General features: G+C 48.8%; 1 protein-coding gene across 3 annotated transcripts in view; it reads right to left on the reverse strand.

Annotated features, from left to right (window-relative positions):
• HIVEP3 (HIVEP zinc finger 3) overlaps positions 1-11513 on the reverse strand; it is a 488676-nt gene extending 477163 nt beyond the window's left edge. For 2 of the 3 annotated variants that reach the window (XM_062191080.1, XM_062191077.1), the window contains exon 1: positions 11459-11513. The gene's annotated coding sequence lies outside the window, so the exon portion shown is untranslated. Of the gene's footprint in view, positions 1-10868; positions 10940-11458 lie in introns of those variants that run through there. The other variant, XM_062191078.1, reaches the window with a different exon arrangement.
• Between the last annotated feature and the right edge of the window lie 9036 nt (positions 11514-20549).

Below are 20549 nucleotides of genomic sequence, written 5' to 3' on the forward strand. Positions count from 1 at the left end.
TAGGGAAAAACAAAATAAGAAATGTCAATCAGAAAGTTATTGCAATAATCCAAGCAAGGTATGGTGCAGGCTTGGACCATGTTGGCAATGGTGGAGGTAAGGAGACATGACCAGACTCAGACCATGTTTTGAAGGTGGAGTCAACAGGACTTGCTGATGGCCTAAATGTGTGGGTCACAGGAAAGAGAAGATTCAAGGCTAACGCCTAGGTTTTTCACCTGAGCAACCAGGTAAGTGGTGGTACAATTTTATCATCTGAGAATCCTGAGCAAGGAGCAAGTATGCGACAAGGGAAGTTGGGATCTAGAGTTTGGGAAGAAAATACTAAGTTACAGATCTTTTTAAGACACTCAAGTGGAGAATCTCAAAGAACAAGTGAATACATGGGTCTAACTCTCAGAAGAATGGTGAACAACGTAAGATGCGCATAGATACTCCATACCACAGGAGTGGGTAAATCCACCCAGGTTTGATTAGCAGTCCCAGGCCTGGGTCCTGGGATACTCCAACTTGAAAAGTTGGGAAGAAATTTAGAGCAGAATAAGGAGTACCCAATGAGGTAAGATTCTCACCAGTACTTCAGTCTGTTTCAGAATTCTCAACTCTACTTTCCTGATCTTTCTATTCCTATCTCAGTTTTGATTTTTTTCATTTGCCAAACCCAACACAAACTGGCATAGGCACTGAAAGAAAATCAGGTGAGATCCAAATGCTATCGCCGGATGCATGTTCTCTCCACTTCTTCCCTATGCTCCATTCTATGCTGGCTTCAGCTTTGCTTCCAAGTAATAATGACAAGGCTGGAGTCCCCTGATCAAAAGAGGGAACACTGCTGAACTGCAAACCCACAGATGCTCACCATCATCCCTCTGCCAAAACCAAAGTAGATTACTGACTTTACCTGTGGATAAATATTTCATAGCTACTAAGGTTTTTATGTTTATATTACCATTATTTTTCAGAAATTTTCTAGCAATTCACTCATAATTATTTGCTTTTCAAAGATGTATTGATTCATTTGGCAGAGAGGAGACAGAGAGAGACAGAGAGAGAGAGAGAATCTTCCACCCGCTTGTTCACTCCTCAAATGGCCCCAACAACCAGAGATGGGCCAGGCAAAAGCCAGGAGCCAGGCACTTCACCCACGTCTCCCATGTAGGTGGCAGGGACCCAAACACTTGGGCCATCTTTCACTGCTTTCCCAGGTCATAAGCAGGAAGCTGATTTGAATGTAGCCATTAGAACACAAACCAACACCCATATGGGATGCAACAGAGGTGGTGGCTTTACCTGCCATGCCACAACACCAGCCCCTCAGTTACTTTTCATTTGAGCTTTCTCCCAGGTTAAAGACTCTAATCTGTCTTCTTCTACTCTGATCAAACTGTCCTGTTCTCCAAAACACCTTAGATTTCCCTCGATTTGTAGCATGCTTCATCCTCACCTCTCCCGGGCAATGCTTCCTTCCTCTCCTTCTAGGCATAAATTCCACCTTACACACTCCAAATCTTTCCTCCTCCATGACATATTCCTCAATTATCACATCTGCCCTCCCATGGGTGCTACAGCACAGATCACATTTTAAAGCACAGGCCAGATTGGACAAACTTTTTTCTCTATTTGTCACAATCTCCCAAGTAGATTCCCAACTCCTTTGGGAAGAGACTCTCATTTCATATTTCTATGTAATCTTCTCTCAACCTATTCAACCCCAAACAAATGCTTCTACACTGAATAAAACGTGAAAAAAAATTGCCTGATTAAGCTACCACCCCTCTTTCTCATTTTTCATTCAAGACATGAACAGCAACAGGAGAAAAAACAATAAATAAAGTTTGTGGTTTATGCTGTGGGCTCCTTCCATAGGTGAGTATCCATTGTGTGGGGATGGCTATAAGAAGTTAGTGCATGTACCCTGGGTGCTAAGGCTGAGGCTCTGGGCACTATGGGAGGTGCTGGGATACAGTGATGAATAAAGTGGGCACAGCCCCTGCCCTCGTGAAGCTCGGAAGCTCGGAAATTTCTTGTCCAGTAACTGTAACTATTTTCCGTTCTTTTCACAGTAGTTTTGGCTTAAAATAAATTCTTAATTTTAATGCGATCAATTTTTTCAATCTTTTCTGAAGTTAGAGTGGATTTTCTTGTGCCTTATTTAAGAAGTCCTTCCCCATGCAGACATCAAGGGTTTCTCTTATGTTACTCAAAGTTTATAATTTCTCCCTTTGTGTTAGTTTTAAAACCCTTTGAAATCAATTTCTATATATTATGTAAAGGAATTGTCACATCATATTTTTCACATGCATATCCAGCAATTCCCGCACCATTTTTGGAAAATCCACCCTTTGCAACATACCAAGAACCCATACATGCAAAGTAGTTCTTCCAGGGCTCTCTTTGTTGTTCTGTTGGATTCACCGCTTGTCTTTGAATCAACACCACACGGTTGCTATTATCAGAGCTTTATATAATTAGATATTCATAGATCAAGTTCTGCAACGCAATTCTTCTTTAAAATGCCTTAACTATTCTCATTTAAAATAGTTATCGTTATGAACATTTCTTTCTCTGTTGTTTTCTTCTTTATATATGAGGACATTTCAAAAATGTTGTGGGAAAAACAAAATGAAAAGATAATTTCTCCCATATCCAATACTCAATACGTCAGTAAGTCTTGTCAATTCCATCTTCAAAATTTATTCAGGACTTGCCTATTTCTCATTGCCTCCACCTTTCTCCCAGCCCAAGCCATCAATGTATTTTATCTGGACAAATGAGTAGCCTCCTAACCAGTTAGCCTACATTCACCTTAGCTCATTTCTGTTCTCCATACTGCATTTACATCTTTTAAGACATAAGCTAGATCATGTTACTTATGCTCAAAATCTTCCAATAGCTTCTCGTCCCACTCAGAATGCGATCCAGAGTTTTTTGATGCAGCTCTGAGGCCTTGCATGACCTCCGTCTCCTCCCCTGCCACTATTAGTTGTGTCTCAGCCACATCTCCCTCCTGTTCTTTGCGTGGGTCAAGTATAGTTCCACCTCGGAGCCTTTGCACTTGCTGAACCCTCTGTAGGGCTCACTTGCTCCACCTCTAAGGTTTCCTTGTGCCTCACTCCTTACTTCATCCACATTACTTTGTCAGAAGGCCTTGCTTGAACAACCTCTCTTATATAACATCACTACCCTATATATCCACTCCATCTTCTTACCTGTTTTTCTACATGGCACTTAGTATCACCTTACTTACTTTGTGTTTATTTGCTTTTTTGTTTGACATTATCTCTACCAAAACATTCCTCTACCAAAACATAAGCTCTAGAAGAGCAGGAAATCTGTCTGGTTTTGTTCACGAATGTACCACAAGCATCTAGGACATCTTCTTACCTGTTTTTCTACATGACACTTATTATCACCTTACTTACTCTGTGATTATTTGCTTTTTTGTTTGACATTATCTCTACCAAAACATTTCCTCTACCAAAACATAAGCTCTAGAAGAGCAGGAAATCTGTATGGTTTTGTTCACGGATGTACCACAAGCGTCTAGGACAGTACCTGGTATTGTAATAGGCTCTCGATAATGTCACTGACAAGTGCCAGGGACAGCAAGGAACACAAGTGTAGGAAGCAGGTGGACAGAGACCAGGTAACTCCTTTTGCTCTGCTGCCATGCAATCTCTCACTTCCTTGCTCTGCAGCTTCCACGCTCAATATTCCACCTTTCCAAGGTCACCATTTGCAGTCTGAGTCTACAAATCCTTCCTACTGCTAGCTCTTCAGCCCACTGATTGGGTGTCCAAATCTCAAATCTGATTGGTCTGCCTGGGTCCAAAAACTCATCCAGAGTCCAGTGAGCTGTTAATGGGGGCAGGGGACAGGGGAACATGGAGGTGTCTGTTCACATGCCAAGCCCAGTTCCTTCTCCAAGGTTTTCATAAAGGGGAAAAAAAAAACAAAAACAAAAACAAAAAACCTGGGAGCATTAACTCTAATACAAAGCAAGGTTCCTCTAATATGACGCTGACATGGGCAGAGAGAATGTGCAAAACTTCTACTAGAATGCCTCCAACTCAGATGTCTTCAGAGTCTTGGCAGGCGAAGAAGTCAGGGAAGGGGGCAGAGGAGAAATCAGCCAGCCAGGGAGTCTTTGTCACATCTGCTGAGACTGACCACTGCCAAGGGCCTGACATGGCTCCGTGTCGCCAGGTTGTCCAGTGGTTCAAGAGAAGGCAGAAACCTGTATTTTAGTACAGTCTCTCTCTTTTTAAATGGTAACAACTAACCTCATTTTTTGGAAATGAAAATGCTCTGCAGACCAAATAAAACACATCTGCTGGCCAAATCTGGCTCAGGGCTACCTATGTGCAACTCCTACTTTATGCTCAAAAATGGGACATAAGTAATTGATCACACTCAAAAGCAAAGAGTCCTAGGGGATTCAAAGTGAACATTTACAGAACTCCCCTTTCACAGTACCTGCCACCCTCTCCTCCACCAGGCCTAGGTAAGAACTCCCACAAATTTTAACCATAAGAGATGGAAGGCCTAGTGGAAAGCATTTGGCTTTGTGGAATCAGACACATCTGGGTTAAAACCCAGCGTCACCTCCTAGCATTCGTTAGCCTCTCTAAACCCCAGTTTCCTCAACTATAAAACAGGAATACTAATTCCCAGCTCAAAGGGTTCTAAGGACCAGAGTGAATGTAAGTAAAGGGCCTGGCACACAATAGAGACCCAGCATGGATAAAAACTATTATCAACAGTCAGAGAGCTGCTCTCCCCAAAGAAAATCTACAGTTGTGATACAAAATGGTCATAATAAGCCAAGGCCACCTACACCTCTGTGTGGAATAAAGAGAAGGTACAAATGCATTTAATAAATAGAATAAGGATGGAAATGCAGCTCTGCAGAGGCCCCAGACTTCACCCCAGTGCAGTTGCTTGAGAACCTGATCTAGAATGTCGAAGTCAGAAGAAGCTGGCACTAATTAAAATTCATAGACATCAATTATCTGATTATTCAAGAACTCTCTCAACTCGTGAAGCCATTTTTCTATGCATATTACAACACAACACAGAATCAAGTAAAGGCATGCCAGGACTACAATGGCCAAAAACCCCACTCCTGAAGCTCAGAGAGCCAACCGGGAAGAGAACGTCCTGCTCGCAGAGTATAAGCTGCATCGCTGAATCTCAACAGGGCAGAGGCAGAGTTGCATCAGGGGCCCTTCTGCCACTCTCAAAGGTGGGACAGCTGGTGCAACAGGGCATTTCACACCACTGGGGCCTGCCCCCTCTCTCTCACACCTGCCCCCTGCCCTGCCCTGTGCTTGTCTCTGTAAAGAGTCAGCAGCTCTGAGAGGCAGACTATGGGGCACACTTGACTTTGCTGCATACAGCACACACCTACAGGACCATGAAACAGAGATGGGCTGTGCGCAAACCCCTTATGGCTGAAACCATAGACACAGAGACGTCTGTCCAGCAGCAGGGAACTCTAAACAGGCTCCTCTACCCAGGAGCTTTACAAAGAAAGAAGTTTGGCTCTGATCACCTGCACTTTGACCCCAACAAGCGCTATGTTCCCATTTGCCAGATTTGCCTGGGCCTATTCCTGCTTCTCAGGGCCTCACGGCTCTGAGAATCAGGCACACCCATTATCACTTGTTGTCTATGGAGACCCAAACGCCAGAAAACCATTTACCCTCTTCACTGCCAAGCTTCTCCCAGGAGACAGACAATCAGGAATTATTTCTTTCAGATTTATTCATTGATTTGAAAGGGGAAAGAGGGAGAGGGAGAGAGGGAGAGAATCAGAGAATCTTCCATTTTGCTGGTTCATTCACTAAATGCCCACAACATACATGGAAGGCCAGGCTGAAGCAAAGAGCCAGGAACTCCATCTGGGTCTCCTACATAGGTGGAAGGGACCCAAGTACTTGGGCCATCACCTGCTGCCTCCCAAGAGCATTAGCAGCAAACTGAATCAGAAGCAGAGCAACAGGAACACGAACTTGCACCCATACAGGATGAGGTTCTCCCAAAGCAGTGACTTAATCCACTGCACCCCAATGCCCACTCTCAGTAACTATTTGTGCTATTTCTAAGTTTTTAAAAAGGGCGAGTCAAAGATGAGCTGTAGCTCAAAGTTGACCAGGAGTTGATGGTCAATGAAGATGACAGCCACTGATTCTCTCAATGTTTGTGTATGTTTCAAATTTTCCAGAATAACAGTTTTTCAAGGGAAGTGGGGTGGGGGGAAGAACAGAGATAGAACCTGATAACAGAACCACGTGTTGCTCCCTCTCCTCTGTGTCTAGACACAGAAGAATCTGGGAGGTGCTCAGCCTCTCGGATCACAGCCTAGAGGGTTCACACATTCCCACAGCAGAGATTGTATCTTCTCAGCATCGCACTCAATGTTTTCAACAAAATGCCCTTTGAAAAACTCCTAGAACCTTTCAGAACTATTCTGGCAGAAGCCAGCTTCCCTTCTTGGCCTATAAACCTTTCTGTCTCTGTGCATTGCCCCTGCCACTCCAATGTTACTCTGCCACTACCACGGCCTCCACTTCCTGTTCCAAACTACTGTGTTGAGCAATGTGGACACTGGAGAAGCTCCCGAGGGCAGACAGAAGCCTGGGCCCTGGCAGCATGTCTGGTGGTTGTCCTTCTGACAGTCACGTGGGAGGCGACTGGACCACTTGGCCAGAGTCAAGAACAGTTCATATTTTCTTCTTCCACGTCCCTTTGACCTCAATTTGTTCCTAATAAGTTCTTTTTTAGTTGCCTAAAGTGCTATTAACATATTGGGCTGATGGTTCTTTGTTGTGGGGGATGCCCTGGTCATAACAGGAGATTCAGCAGCATCCACTGGACGCCAGCAGTACATCTCCCACCCCACAGTGACAATCAAAGATGGCTCCAGGAATTGCCAAAAGTCCCAAAGAGGGCAAAGTTGCAACTGGCTGAGCACCACTCACCCAAAGCATATTGAAAAACCAAGACCAACACTGTCCTGGCAAAACAAAAGAGAAATGAGATTATACAGCTCATACCACACACACTATTGGGAAATATGTTTCAACATACAAATGTGAATATGAATTATATAAGCAATATGGCATCCTAAGCCAGAGACACATAAAGTAACAAGACAAAAAATGAACTTAGAACATTCCATTTTGTCTGTCTTTGTGGTTTCTGGGGTAAATCTTATTTGTTTCCTCCTAATTACCCTACTTTCCAGTCAATGTGATCATTAAAACATTTTGCTCCATGTCCTCTTCAGGCGCCACACAATCTGTGTTTAAATTGGAAGGAAAACCTTGCAGTGGCTTTCCCAGCATTCCCAGGAGATACACTGGCTCTCCCTAACATACTGAGCAGGTGCCACTGGAGAACAGAATCCCCCAAAAGAACATTTCCCAACAATATCAGAAAAAAGCCTTGCTGGAGCCGGCATTGTGGTATAGCAGTTTAAGCCATGGTCTGAAGCACCAGCATCCCATATGGGCACTGGTTCAAGTGCCAGCTGCTCCACTTCAGATCTAGCTCCCTGCTAATGTGCTTGGGAAAGCAGCAGAGGATGGTCCAAACCCTTGGACCCCTGCACCCACATGGGAGACCCAGAAGAAGCTCCTGGCTCCTGGCTTTGGCCTAGCCTAACCCTGGCCATGCAGCCATTTGGGGAGTAAACCAGTGGATGGAAAATATCTCTCTGTCTCTCCCTCTCTCTCTCTCTGCAACTCTGCCTTTCAAGTAAATAAAACAAATCTTAAAAAAAAGAAAAGAAAAAGAAAAGCGTTAGCATTGCCGACACCTGGCTCAGCTCCCAAACAGTGCTGCCCAGACCCCTTCTCTGCATAACCACGCAGAGCCAGAATCCTTTCACGCTCCATGTGCAACTCCTCATTCCAGTCTGCCTCTAAGACGTGCAGTGGAAAGGAGGCTCCACCTCACTGCTACCTCCTGCACCTCTGAGGCAGGAACAATACCTGATTCCCACCTTGACCGGCAGGAGTGTACCCAGCCACAATACAACACAGGTTCATTAGGCAGAAGGAGTTTCCACCCTATTTAAATAGTGTACTCTCTTCTTGCAAAAAAAAAAAAAAAGTGTTTTCTGATGGTTGAAGGCCTTACATTTGCCCCAGCCTATTCTACAACTGTAGCAGATTGACATAAGGAATTTTTTCTCCTGCCTACCCCCTGTGACTTCACAGGTTCACTCAGTGCCTCTCCCAAGACTCCAGCCTCTCACGGCCCCAGGAGATGCTTTCTTGTTCTTCCTCCCTGACACTCAGGAGCAAGCAGTCGCTGGCTGCAGGGAGTTCTATCTTCCGGGGAACATGCCCTCCTGGACCCATCCCCTGCCACCACCTGTCTCAGCCTGATCACTTCATCCTAGATTCTGGCTTTTATTTTTTAAAAATTTGTTTATTTGAAAGTCATAGTTACACAGAGCGAGAAGGAAAGGCAGAGAGAGAGAGAGAGAGAGAGAGGTCTTCCATCCGCTGGTTCACTCCCCAATTGGTCGTCATGGCTGGAGCTGCGCCGATCCAAAGCCAGGAGCTTCTTCCCGGTCTCCCACATGGGTACAGGGGCCCAAGGACATGGGCCATCTTCTACTGCTTTCCCAGGCCATAGCAGAGAGCTGGATAGGAAGTGGAGCAGCCAGGACTCAAACCAGCACTCATATGGGATGCCAGAACTACAGGCAGTGGCTTTAACCCACTATGCCACAGCACCAGCCCCTGTCTTATATATTTTTTTAACTACAAAAGTAACAATGCCTGTTGCAACACAATAAAACAATACTGAAGTGTTTGAGTTGAAATCTCTCAACCATGAACTCCCACAGGTAACCACAGATAGCAGTCTATGGTGCATACATGTGCTTACACAACAGCATTTGACATTCATTCAGCTTACACTTGGCCTTGGGAATAAGGACATTTAGTTATTATATGCATTGACTTATCTCTCCAGCTCACCAGAATGGTAAAGCTAGTTGGTTCACCCTATTCAACAGCTGTGTTATTCCACCAATGAGGATTTGGAAGGTAGAGAGGTCAGGTTTCTCGCTCAGAGTCACAGACTAGCTGGTGCCACAGTTAAGACCACAACAGGAGCTCCTAACCCAGTGCTTGCTGTTACAGTGCAAGTCTCTCTTCTTCCCCATGGTGCAGGATATAATGTGTGAACGGCAAGTAGAAATACCTGTTAGGGCTGGCACTGTGATGCAGCAGGTTAAGCTGCCACCCGAAACCTCAGCATCCCAGCTTCGCTTCCCATCCAACTCCCTGCCAATGTGACTGGGAAAGCAGTGGAGGATGGCTCAAGTGCTTGGGCCCCTGCACACATGTGGGAGCCCCAGATGAAGCTCTGGCTCCTGGCTTTGGTCCGGTCCAGCTCCTGCCACTGCAGTCATTTGTGGAGTGAACCAGCAGATGGAAGATCACTCTGTCTCTCCCCCTCTCTGTAACTCTGCCTTTCAAACCAACAAAATAAATCTTAAAATAAAAGAAATACCTTTTAAAGAATAATCTCCAGAGACAGGTCAGCACAGTGGTGAAGGACTTGGACTCTGAACTCAGGCTGCTATGGTGAGGATCTCACTGTCATTTGCTTAATTGTGTGATGTGAGTTAAGCAACTGGACCTCAATTTCATTGTGTAAACCAAAGTATGATAACAGCACCTTCCTCATAAAGCTATTGTGAGAATTGATAACCTAATATCTGTAAAGCACTCAAAACGGCCCCTGGTACATAAGCTATTAAAATACACTACCATTACCATCATTGTAGCCCTAATGTAACCCCCAAAATAGAATCAATACCTTCCTTTTAAAAACGTAGGCACCCAATCAAAACTAAATTCTGTTCGCCCTGTACTTTGTCCAAAAAGAAATCAGCACAGAGAATAAACTCATATGATATTAGTCCCCCAAAATATTTAAGCGACACTGTGACTGAAACCATTACTACAGAAAGAAATGACCTCATAAAGACCTCAGAGATCAAAAGCAGTGCAACACCTCCTGCAGCCAAGAATTAAGAACCTTAACAGCCTCCAGCAGTAATTATCTAAGTAAAGTGGGCTGCAAATCTGTTAGAGAATTGTTTTTGCCATGATAATATTTCTAGTAAATTGCTGCTTCTATACTAAAAGTACTGGGGTTGCAGAACTGGCATACTGATAGGAAGATTATTATAGAAACACTATTAAAATGAATTAGATATTATTAAAGATTCAACACTACAACAGCGCCTGATTACAAGAGATTTCAAGCTGCCCTGCTTCATGGGCAGATAAAAGTGCCAATTAAGCCCACTCGTGGAGGATGTCCCCAGGCAGGCCTATCAACTACAGGTAGCAAGAGGTCTCCAGACTCACTGAGGAACCAGCAAGACCAACTCGGCTGCAGCACAGCCCTACTGGGAAGTCGGAAGAACCACGGTTTCCCGCGCAGGAAGGCAGGCCAGAATCCAGATTCACTCGAAGCTCAGTTCTTTCCTGAACTCCTCCCTGGGCAGCACCTCTAATGATTCCTCCTTTGCCTGGGTGAAGACAACCAAACAAGCTGCCTTCCGCTGGAGGCTGTCAATAACCAGCACCACCTGGGAGAGGCAGGGGACGCGCCGCCTTGACCGCCGGAAAACACGCAGCCGCCAGCGCCCCTCGGCGCACCCCGAGTCCTGGCTCCCGCGGGTGCTTGCCCAGCGCCTGGCCCAAAAGGCGCGTGCCCTGCGCGTCTGGGTCTAGGTTGCGGTCCCCACCGTGTCAACTGACTCACCCGGGGATGGCATAGCACATCACGGTGTGGAAAGTGTCGGGAAAATAACGCTGGGTAAAGTCGCCTACCTGGTCTAAATGTCAGGGAGAGGGCGAGGCGAGAGGCCGGGCTGTGCCCATGCTGCTGCTGCGGCAGCCGCCGCCCCCGGGGCAGGGCTCCCGGCTGGACTCCCGGCGGGGAGACCTGGGGCACAGCCACCCGGGGCGCCCGGCGCATCCTCGCGCCTCCGCCTCCGCCTCCCGCATCGCGCGGCCGTCCACAAACCCCACCACAAAGTGAAACTTTGCCGGCCCCCGCGGTCGCGCGGGGGCGCCGGCGTCTGCCGGGGGGCGCGCCGCGGGGACAGGTGCGGGCCGGGGCTGCGGAGGGGGCCCCCGCCTCATCCCCGCGATTGTGTAATCGGCCCGCGAGGCGGGGCTCGGCGCAGCTCCCACGCCCGGCACGCGGAGGCTGGCCCCGGGACCCCGCGGCAGACGCGGCGCCCTGAGGTGCCGGGGGGGGGGGCGGGGGGGATGGGAGAACTGTCGTCCCGCCCCCCGGGACCGCCCCCGGGCGGCCGGGGGAGCCGCGGCGCTGACACGGCCCGGAGGGGGCGCCCGCGCGGCGACGGATCCCGAGGACGGGGGGCGCGAAGGCTCGGCAGCGCGGCAGGCCTTACCTGCGCGCCGGGCGGGGACGGCGGGAGGCGGCACGGGATGCCGGGCGGCCGGTGGCGGGCGGCAGCGCTGGCAGCCACCCGGGCCACGGCATGCGAGGAGCCGCGGCGGCGGCGGCGGCGGGCGCGGGACTGACAGCCCCACGCCCCGCCTCCAGGCCCGAGCCCCGCCCCCTCCGCGGCCGCGCTACTTGCCCCGCCTCCTCCGCCCACCACCGGGGTCAAGCTCGGTCCACTGGCGCGGAGGGCGGGGGCGCTCGGTTTTGATTGGCCCGGGAGGCCCTGGCCCCGCCCACTCTCCGCCCTCTCCCGGGCCGAGGGCCGGCGCGTGCGCAGTGGCTGCGGGGGGCGGTGGTTAACCCTGGGTTGGGGTGTTGTAGGGTCCGTGAGCGCGACTCCTCGGGTTTGTTATTCCGGGCGGTTGCAGCTCAGAGTGATCTGAGGAGCACGGAGCCGGACTCGGACTTCACAGTGGATTGCCCTTATTTACCGGTGGACGAAACCGCGCAGAAATCCAGCCCCAGATAGACCAGTTCTGAGCAGAGGAGACCCTGAAACTGCAAACCGCGTCAGTAAAGCAACCATGGGCCGGGACACAGCCCCGGCCGGCCTGGGGGTGCTTTGTGCAAGCGCCGGGCGCGCTCGTGGCCAGTCAGGGTGAGGTGTATGGGGGGGGGGGGACCCAGGAGACTGGCTGCTCTGCCAGGGCGACGATGCTGAAGATGTGGCCTTTCTCTCCTGGGCGCCCCCCTCCGCCTCCTGCCCAGCCCTGCTGGCTCCTCCCGGCCCAGCCTCTGCTCTGCCTCCCTGCCTGCATCCTGCAACCTGGCTCCAGTCACACACACACACACACACATGCAAGAAAATCAGGGGCGGCCCAGCAATCCCGCCCCCAGACAGACTCCACAGCCGGCAATCAGAAACTTGTATGTAAATGTCCCTAGCATCAGAAAGTGGAGCAACGGAAATGTCCACTGATTGATGGGTGGGTAAATGAATGATGGGTTTTCCGTACGGTGGAATAGCAGTTAGCCACAGCAAACGAAGTTCTGATCCACACTGCAAGGTGGATGAGCCTTGAAGACCTGGCTGCGTGGAGGAAGCCCCTCCGAAGAGTGCATTGCATGAAAGAGTCCCGAATAGGACATCTCTGGACTGTGACAGGGCAGGCACGAGGAGTGACAGCTCAGTGGGTAGAGTTTCTTTTAGGGGATGAAGAAAATGCTGGGGAATTGGATCGTTTGTGAATACATTTTAAAACCACTGAATCGCATACTCTTTAAAGCTGATTTTATGACAGAATAACCCTAACTCCCAGAACGCTGTACCCCCTCCAACCACCATGCCCTTAACCAGCCCTTCTCATCGAAGATTCTTGCAAGGGTGACCCACAGTGTTCTCTCCCTCTTCCTTACCTGCATGAGCCCCCTAGAATGTGGCTTCTCCCATCCCCAGAGCTCAAGCACCTTCTGCCCTGTGCTGTCTGTGTCCCTTCTGCTCCTGGTGCTCCACCGCCTCCACCCCTGCAGTCTGTTGGCCTTTTCTTGGCAAGCAGATTTTAAATGTTGGTGTTCTCTGTGACTCCTTTCAGAATCCCACCTAGGTCATGCTGTCCGTGCCCATGAATTCCTTTGCTGTGCTTCAGCTTCTAATTTGCTGTGTCCCAAGCAGTTTGTCACCTCCCTCTCCCCTCCACACTTGTCCCCCTATTGGTGCCAGCTATTATAAGGAGCCGGGAATCTTCCCGGATTCTACCCCCTTGCTTGTTCTAGAGCCCCTCTCCAATTGTTATCTTGAAAAGTTTCCTAAATCCATATATGGTTACCTTTTCATACAACCACAGCCCTAACCCATACCCCATCATTTTTTGCCTTTTTTTTTTTTTTTTTTTTTTTGGACAGGCAGAGTGGACAGTGAGAGAGAGAGACAGAGAGAAAGGTCTTCCTTTGCTGTTGGTTCACCCTCCAATGGCTGCCGCGGCTGGCGCGCTGCGGCCGGCGCACGGCGCTGTTCCGAAGGCAGGAGCCAGGTGCTTCTCCTGGTCTCCCATGGGGAGCAGGGCCCAAGCACTTGGGCCATCCTCCACTGCACTCCCAGGCCATAGCAGAGAGCTGGCCTGGAAGAGGGGCAGCCGGGACAGAATCTGGTGCCCCGACCGGGACTAGAACCTGGTGTGCCGGTGCTGCTAGACGGAGGATTAGCCTGTTGAGCCATGGCGCCAGCCCATTTTTTGCCTTTTAATTCCCTTTGTCTTTTGTCCCCTTCAAGTCCAACTGCGAAACAGCCATGGAAGTAGACACACCTATTGCTTCAGCTGGCAAAGCTGGCCTTCCTCCTTTCTTACTCTGGGGACACCCTGATGCTGCTTTGGGAACCCACCTTCCCCATGAGTTACTGGCTCAGGTGACAGCCCAATGAGGCACTGATTTTGCCTGACCCGGGCTGGGTGCACCCCCCAAGCTGAGGCTATGCAGCACCTTTCATCCAGATGTTGCATCCTGGCCAGAGCAGCAAAACGCTGGAGGAGGCTGAACCTGTACTTGAGGGCTGAGGAGCCTGCCAGTCGATTGCTCCATTTCTGTTTGGAGATCTCTATCCACAGGCCTGGGTTCTTCACAGTTTCCTTCAAGTTTCTGAACTGTCCTGGGTTCTTCACAGTTTCCTTCAAGTTTCTGAACTGTCCTGTATCTCTCCAGTGCATTTCTCTGTTGGAATTCTCTGCGAGCACAGACTCTGATACAGAAATGTATCTCAGACACAAACCACACCATCCTCTTACTTCAAGCCCTCTGAAGGCATCACATCACCTGTAGCAGGCTCCAAGCTCCACCACACAAGCCCCAAGACCCTCCATGACCCAACTCCCACGTGTCTCCCTACTCCATGCCTTCGCCTTACATCTCTGCCCTTCTGAATTACTTAGGGTTTTGTGCAAACCCACCACAAGGCTTCATGCCTCTGTGCTCCTGAGTCTCCTCTGTAGAACCCGCCCTGTTCCCGCCCAGGTAACTTCCAAAAGCCTTCCCAGGCCTTCCCTGCTCCCAGGATTCTGCCTTCCTGTGTGTTCACAAAGCACTTTGTTTTACCGCAGTCACTGGTGATATTGAGTTCCCCACTTCGCTATCCGGCTCTCCCACTAAATGTGGAGCTCCCTGAGGGCTGGGCTGTTTTCAGTATCCTCAGCGCTTTGCACAACACCTGGCATGTGGCAGGTGCTCAGAGCTTTCTTCTCCACCTGGGCAGCTCCTGAGCGAGGCAGACGGACCTTCCAATGAGGGACACTAATAGACACTTTGAGAAGTGAGAATCAAGGCCTGTGGCATCAAGACTAGGCTGCCCAAAAACTTTGTCATAATTCTAAAAACCATTCCAGAACACTGCCAAAACCTCAGTTTAAAACTGAAGGACATTTATTTAAATGACAGGTCTCATTCTCTGATGCCTGCTCGCTTTCTCCTGCAAGCCTTCAACCTTTAATGAGATGCAAAATTAAGTAACTCAGACACTTGTGTTTTCATTGTTGTGACTAAATGGCACAGTGTGTTTGCACATATTTTTTATTCTAGCTGAAGAGTAAGCAGAACACCAGCAAAGTCACAGTTTCATTTGGCTGTTTGTTGTGACGCATGATTTTAAATGGAATTATATAACCATCCATATGCAAATGCCGAGAGGAGTGAGGTCTGGGTCCCATCTCGGCCATGGCCAGCTGCTTGACCTTGGGGAAGTCATTCCCCTTGGGCAGCTGCTGTCAGCCTTCCCAGGATCCATTCCTCCATTCTCCCACTCTTGGAACCCCAAAACCACTTTGTCACCATTCTAACCTGACCCAAAACTCTGGGGGTTGGGCCTGATTGGCTTAAGGCCATTGTTCTACTCCATCCCCAAGGATACAGAAATTAGTTCAAGGGCAGGCAGGAAGCCCAGTTAGGGCAATGAGATTTGAGATGACACTTACAAGGGCTTCAGACAAAGAAAAGATTCCTCTGCCTGCTGTAGCTCTTATGAATGATACAAGGTCTGGAATTAATGAAGTCACATGAGGCCACAAATTTAGAGACTTGGTTGCTAGGCAGAATACTGAGCAAGGCAGCATGGGAAAATTAAAAAGAAGCAGAGCCTCGGTGGCATTGTTGAGCAGTGAGATAGGTCAAGCCATACCTGACTTTGAGGGACCTCTATGCTCTTCAGCTCCATGAAGCCATAAAGGTGTTCATTGTTTAGTTTTCTGTCTGTAACAGAAACCATCCTAGCAGTAACAATCTCTCTCGGCCTCTATTTTCTTATAAACAAAATGAAGGCGATATGCCAGTTCTCACATTCTATGAGTTTCTAAAGGGTAAGCGCATTCATGAACATGTAAACGCTTTATCTATTACCAGTGTGCACTAAAGAAAGTAGGACTGTCGAGTTTAATCCAACCAGATGGCTGAGAAGGCAAATACAGAGATCCTTCATCTTCACTAAGAGTTGCTCTAGTCTCCACCCCGGTCCCCGTGCTTCAGCCACTCATTTCTGTGCCCTGAGAATCATTTGCAACAAGGGACAGTGGTGTGGGAAGGAAGCATACAAGTCAGCCCTGCGGTCGAAAACTTTGGATTCAATAGCAGGTCTGTTCTCTCTGGTGTCCTCTGGCCCTGGACACCTTGTTCAGATTCTGAACTCCTCTGCCTAAAGTCTTTGACTTGAGTCTGCCCTGAACACTTCTGTCTGCCTTCTCTCTCCCCAGATCTGGCCCCTGAATCCTGTATGTGATTTGCCTGTGTCCCTTCATGCCTGTATTCTCAGTACTGACCACTTTCACTCAGCTGCAAATGGTGATAAATTAGCCAGACAACTCTAGAGCACAGATTAGTTTATCTGCATCAACAGGGCCTGGAGGAAGGAGACCAGCGATGGATATTTAGTGAAGGAGAGTCATTTAATAAACGGGATTACACACCGTAGAAGCCTGGAGGTTTGAGCCAATTGTTTGATACATTGCACTAGCGATTATGTGTGAAAGGTTTCACACACCTGGCTTCCTGGATACATAACCCTTTTAAAATAATGCATTTGGACATGCAACTATAACCAGCACCCCAAATTGAAAAAGCATTATCTGGGTTTCTGGCAGGTATTTCCTTGGGACACCAAGGCCATACCTTGTGGCACTGGGAACCTCAGGGAGAGGTGAATGGAAAGAATCCTGGTTGCTTTCTGAAAATAATTAGAAATTAAGAGCATGTTGCCAGTTAAGTTTGTTCTTTGTTCTGGCTTTGCAAGAGTCATGGGAAAGGACAGATCCTCAGCACAGTTTGGGCTTTTTTAATTTTAATTTTTAATTAGTTTTTAACAGATTCAATGTGATTTATAGATAGAATTCTAAGAACATAATGATAGTCCCTTTCTCCCTCCCACTCTCCTCCTCTCTCCTTCCCCCTCTCTCCCTTCCACTCTCTTTTCTTCTCTTTTTATTTCTTTTTTTAGTTTTTGAAATAACATATTTTAAAATTACATTACAGTAAACTTCACCAAATAAGAAGTTTAGCAAGTGAAAAGCAAAAAGACCCTAGTTTAGTGGGCATATAGACAATGGCTATAAACAATAATTGAATGGCAAAATGACCATTGCACCCATGAACAGTACATTTTAAAGTAACCACAGATCATTAAAACTATAGTAGTATAACATTCTTAACCATTGATTTGACAAAGGTATAAGGCAAAGCTTTACAAAACTCTCTGCAGCAATGCTGATACACATAAGTGTTTCTTTTTTCCTTGTTTTTTCCTCTCTTCTTTGTTTTTTAAATTTTAGCTCCCACATATAAGGTATTTGTCTTTCTGGTTCCAACTTATTTCACTCAACACGATGTCCTCTGGTCGCATCCATTTTGTGGCAAATGGTAGAATTTCATTCTTTTTCATAGCTGAATAATATTGCATTGTGTATATATGCCACACTTTCTTTAACCATTTATCTGATGATGGACATTTCGGTTGGTTCCAAATTTTGACTATTGTGAACAGTGTTGCTATAAACAAGGTGGGGCAGCTATCTCCTTGATACATTGTATTCAAGTCTTTTGGGTATATCCCCGGCAATGGGATTGCTGGGTCACATGACAAGTCTGTTTCTCGTTTTTTAAGAAATCTCCACACTGTTTGATTCTTTTCACATTTTATGGACAGGCAGCCTCTGCATGCAGAGAAGCTGAGACAATGCTCCTGTTCTTGAGATGCTCAGGAGGTGGGATCAGAGCGGATGCTCCATGAGTCAGGACCCAGTGGGAAAGAAAGGTCAGCCCATGTGACTGCGCTGAAGAGGTCTCGATGAAGGATTCTCTCCCAGAGATGTGGGCAGGGGTCAGGAGGCATCCAGATGCTGGCAGCAGCAAAAACCATCGCCACCCCTAAGAGCAGAGGATCGAGCAAAGGCAACAGACACTGCCAATGGCAAGATTCAGCTTCTGCGAGAGGGGTGGCTTGGAGGCAGGAGTCACTGGGGCTGCAGGCAGAGTGTGTCTTTACCTTTCTTGCCTCCGGTTCTCCAATCCCTCCCTGGCCCCAATAGAAAACCCCCAGCAAGGGAGTCCTGATGCTGATGCCTGCAAAGATCAGCCTCCAGGTACAGGAACAGGCAGAGCAGGGTGGTGAAAAGAGGGGGCAGCATAAAGAGAACCCCCAGCCCATCTTATCCACTGCTTTCCAGCCTCCATCTTTGCCCCTCATTTAAACGATGAAAACCCTTCCCAGGCACAGAGAGAAACAAGAATTCTCAGCCCCTCTCTTACCACTGGTGATGTCATTTCATGTGTGCCCTTTTTAGAACCGAAACTGTGAGGCTGGTTGCCACCAATCTAAACTAGTAAGCAAAGGAAAGGGCACAGGGGAATGAATGATCATACAATAAGTATGGCTGTGGTAGCCTCTCCTCTGAGGCACTCTGAGGCCAGAGCTACGGATCATGGCTTCCTTCTATCATCACCACTTTTGTGCTCACCTTATCCTCAGCCTCTACCATGGCCCTCAGTGACCAGGGAGATGCAAACCTGCATCCCCACATAGCTGAGCCCTTTCTGGTCTTATCGCTACAGGGTTGCCAGTTGTCCTTTATTATAAGACTGGAAGTTCTAAGAACTGGCCCCACAACCCCTTGGGTTTCAGAAATAGTCTTCCAGCCCCATTACATAGCGGCAAGCCCATCTTCCCCCCAACTCCCACCCCCCGATGGCCAGAGTGTCCTCTACCTTCCCTTCAGTTCAGTGATGCAAGAAATCTCCAAATGGCCAGGGAGAGGCTCAGCTTCCAATTAGTCAGGACCATGGTTGTGTTCCTTGCTGGGTCCCTTAGGAACCAACACCCCAGACCTGTCAAGCCCACAATCATGAAGATGGAAAGCAAAAGTCCTGTTGAGTGGAGCAGGAACCATAATAGAGGGCCACTCCTGACTCTTCCCATTGGTCCCTGCCCGCATGTTCTTGCTGTGCAGGAGACAACACCAGATATTGATGGCATACTACACCTGCCAGGCAGGCTCGACCTTTATCCTGGCTGCCTCCTGACCCCCGCTGCAGACCTCGGGAGCCCTGCGTTGGAGATGACAGAGATGCCATCATCTCTATCCCAGGATGCCAGGAAGGAGCAGAGCTGCCCGCCAGTCTGAAGCAGTCACATGGTAATTGCTGTGTAGCGGACAACTGCACCACTGTATTCCTTAAGCCAACCTATCTGGGGGGTCTTTTGTGACATCCTTTTCACATTGGCCAAACTAAGACAGCAATCCTCACTTTGTAGCGTGGCCCTCACTGTGCTCTCTCTGGTTACATTGCTGGGAGATGGCAAGAGACAGAAGAGCCTCTGACCCTCTAACCTGGGCTCAGATCCACCCCGTTTTCTGCCCATTTGCCATCAGACAACCCTGTGCCTCAGAAAGCTACCCCATAGCTGGGTGCCCAGAGGTGCTGTCCCGCTCAGAGACACAGCAGAGAAAGGGGAACTGCCTAGATGCCAGTGGGACTGCCTCCACTCCCACCCCAGCCAGGCTCTGGGCTGCCCTGATGTAACTCAGAAGGTCTCCCTGGCCCCTCCATCTCCTCCCCAGTGCTCTCCTGTCCTGCATTGTTGTTCACCAGTCGGAGACACCCAGTGAGCACTTCCTGTCTCCCCAGGTCATCCTCACTGCCTTCCCAGGGCTCTTCTGGTCCATTGACCTTCTCACGCCTTCCAGGGCACCAGCAGTCAAGGGCTGAGGAACTAACGCGAGTTCCCCATCCTGTGCTGAGCCAGGGTTGCCGGGGAGTTCACAGCAGGGGCAGGGAGGAGTGGAATAACAGAGACCATTCCATGTTGCAGGACCCTATTTGCATGGCATTTCCAGAACAAGCTAACCAGAAGATACAAAATGCAGGTTAATGGGTTCCAGGGCTGGGGGGAGGCTGAAATGAACAGGGCCCGCTTTGTGGTGCAGGGTTCCTTCTAGGGTGAGGAAGATGTTCTAGAGGGAAAGAGTTGTGTTGGTTGCATAACACTGCTGCTGAATTTTGTACTCTAAACTGGCTACATTGCTGAATTTTATGTGATGTGCACTTTATCACCATAAAAAATGGTAAGGCAGTTACATTTATCCTAATTGGGAGGAGGAGATGTCGAGGGCTGTAGCGGAGACTGAGGTGGTGACTAAAGGACACAGAGCAGTAAAGGGCTCGTTTGACCTTGTGGAGCCTCTGGAGCATCCATCCCCCCACCCCATGAGAGGTGATGGGGATGGAGGAGAGAGCAGGCAGCTGGGCCCTATGTTGTTCCTGGCTTCCTTGATTGCCATGAAGCTTTTGTTGCTTTGGCTCATTTGCCTATTTAGGGGAGCATTCCACAGGGGAGAATCCAAATGGAAGGAACTGTGCTCCATAAATCTCAGTTACAGCTAGGGACCATGTCTCTGGGCCCCGCCGCACACCCCACCTGCCACCCTCACTGGGTTATAGACCTCAGACCATCCCAGCTGAGGAGCTACTCCCCCTGGGACCTGGAATCCTGAGGAGCGGGGCAAAGTTATGGCGGATACCAGGTGAGACATCCTTCAGAACGGTGAGCCACCCAGCATGAGAGTCCA

The sequence above is a fragment of the Lepus europaeus genome, chromosome 5, assembly GCF_033115175.1.
Source record: "Lepus europaeus isolate LE1 chromosome 5, mLepTim1.pri, whole genome shotgun sequence".
Classification (NCBI taxonomy): Eukaryota; Metazoa; Chordata; class Mammalia; order Lagomorpha; family Leporidae; genus Lepus; species Lepus europaeus.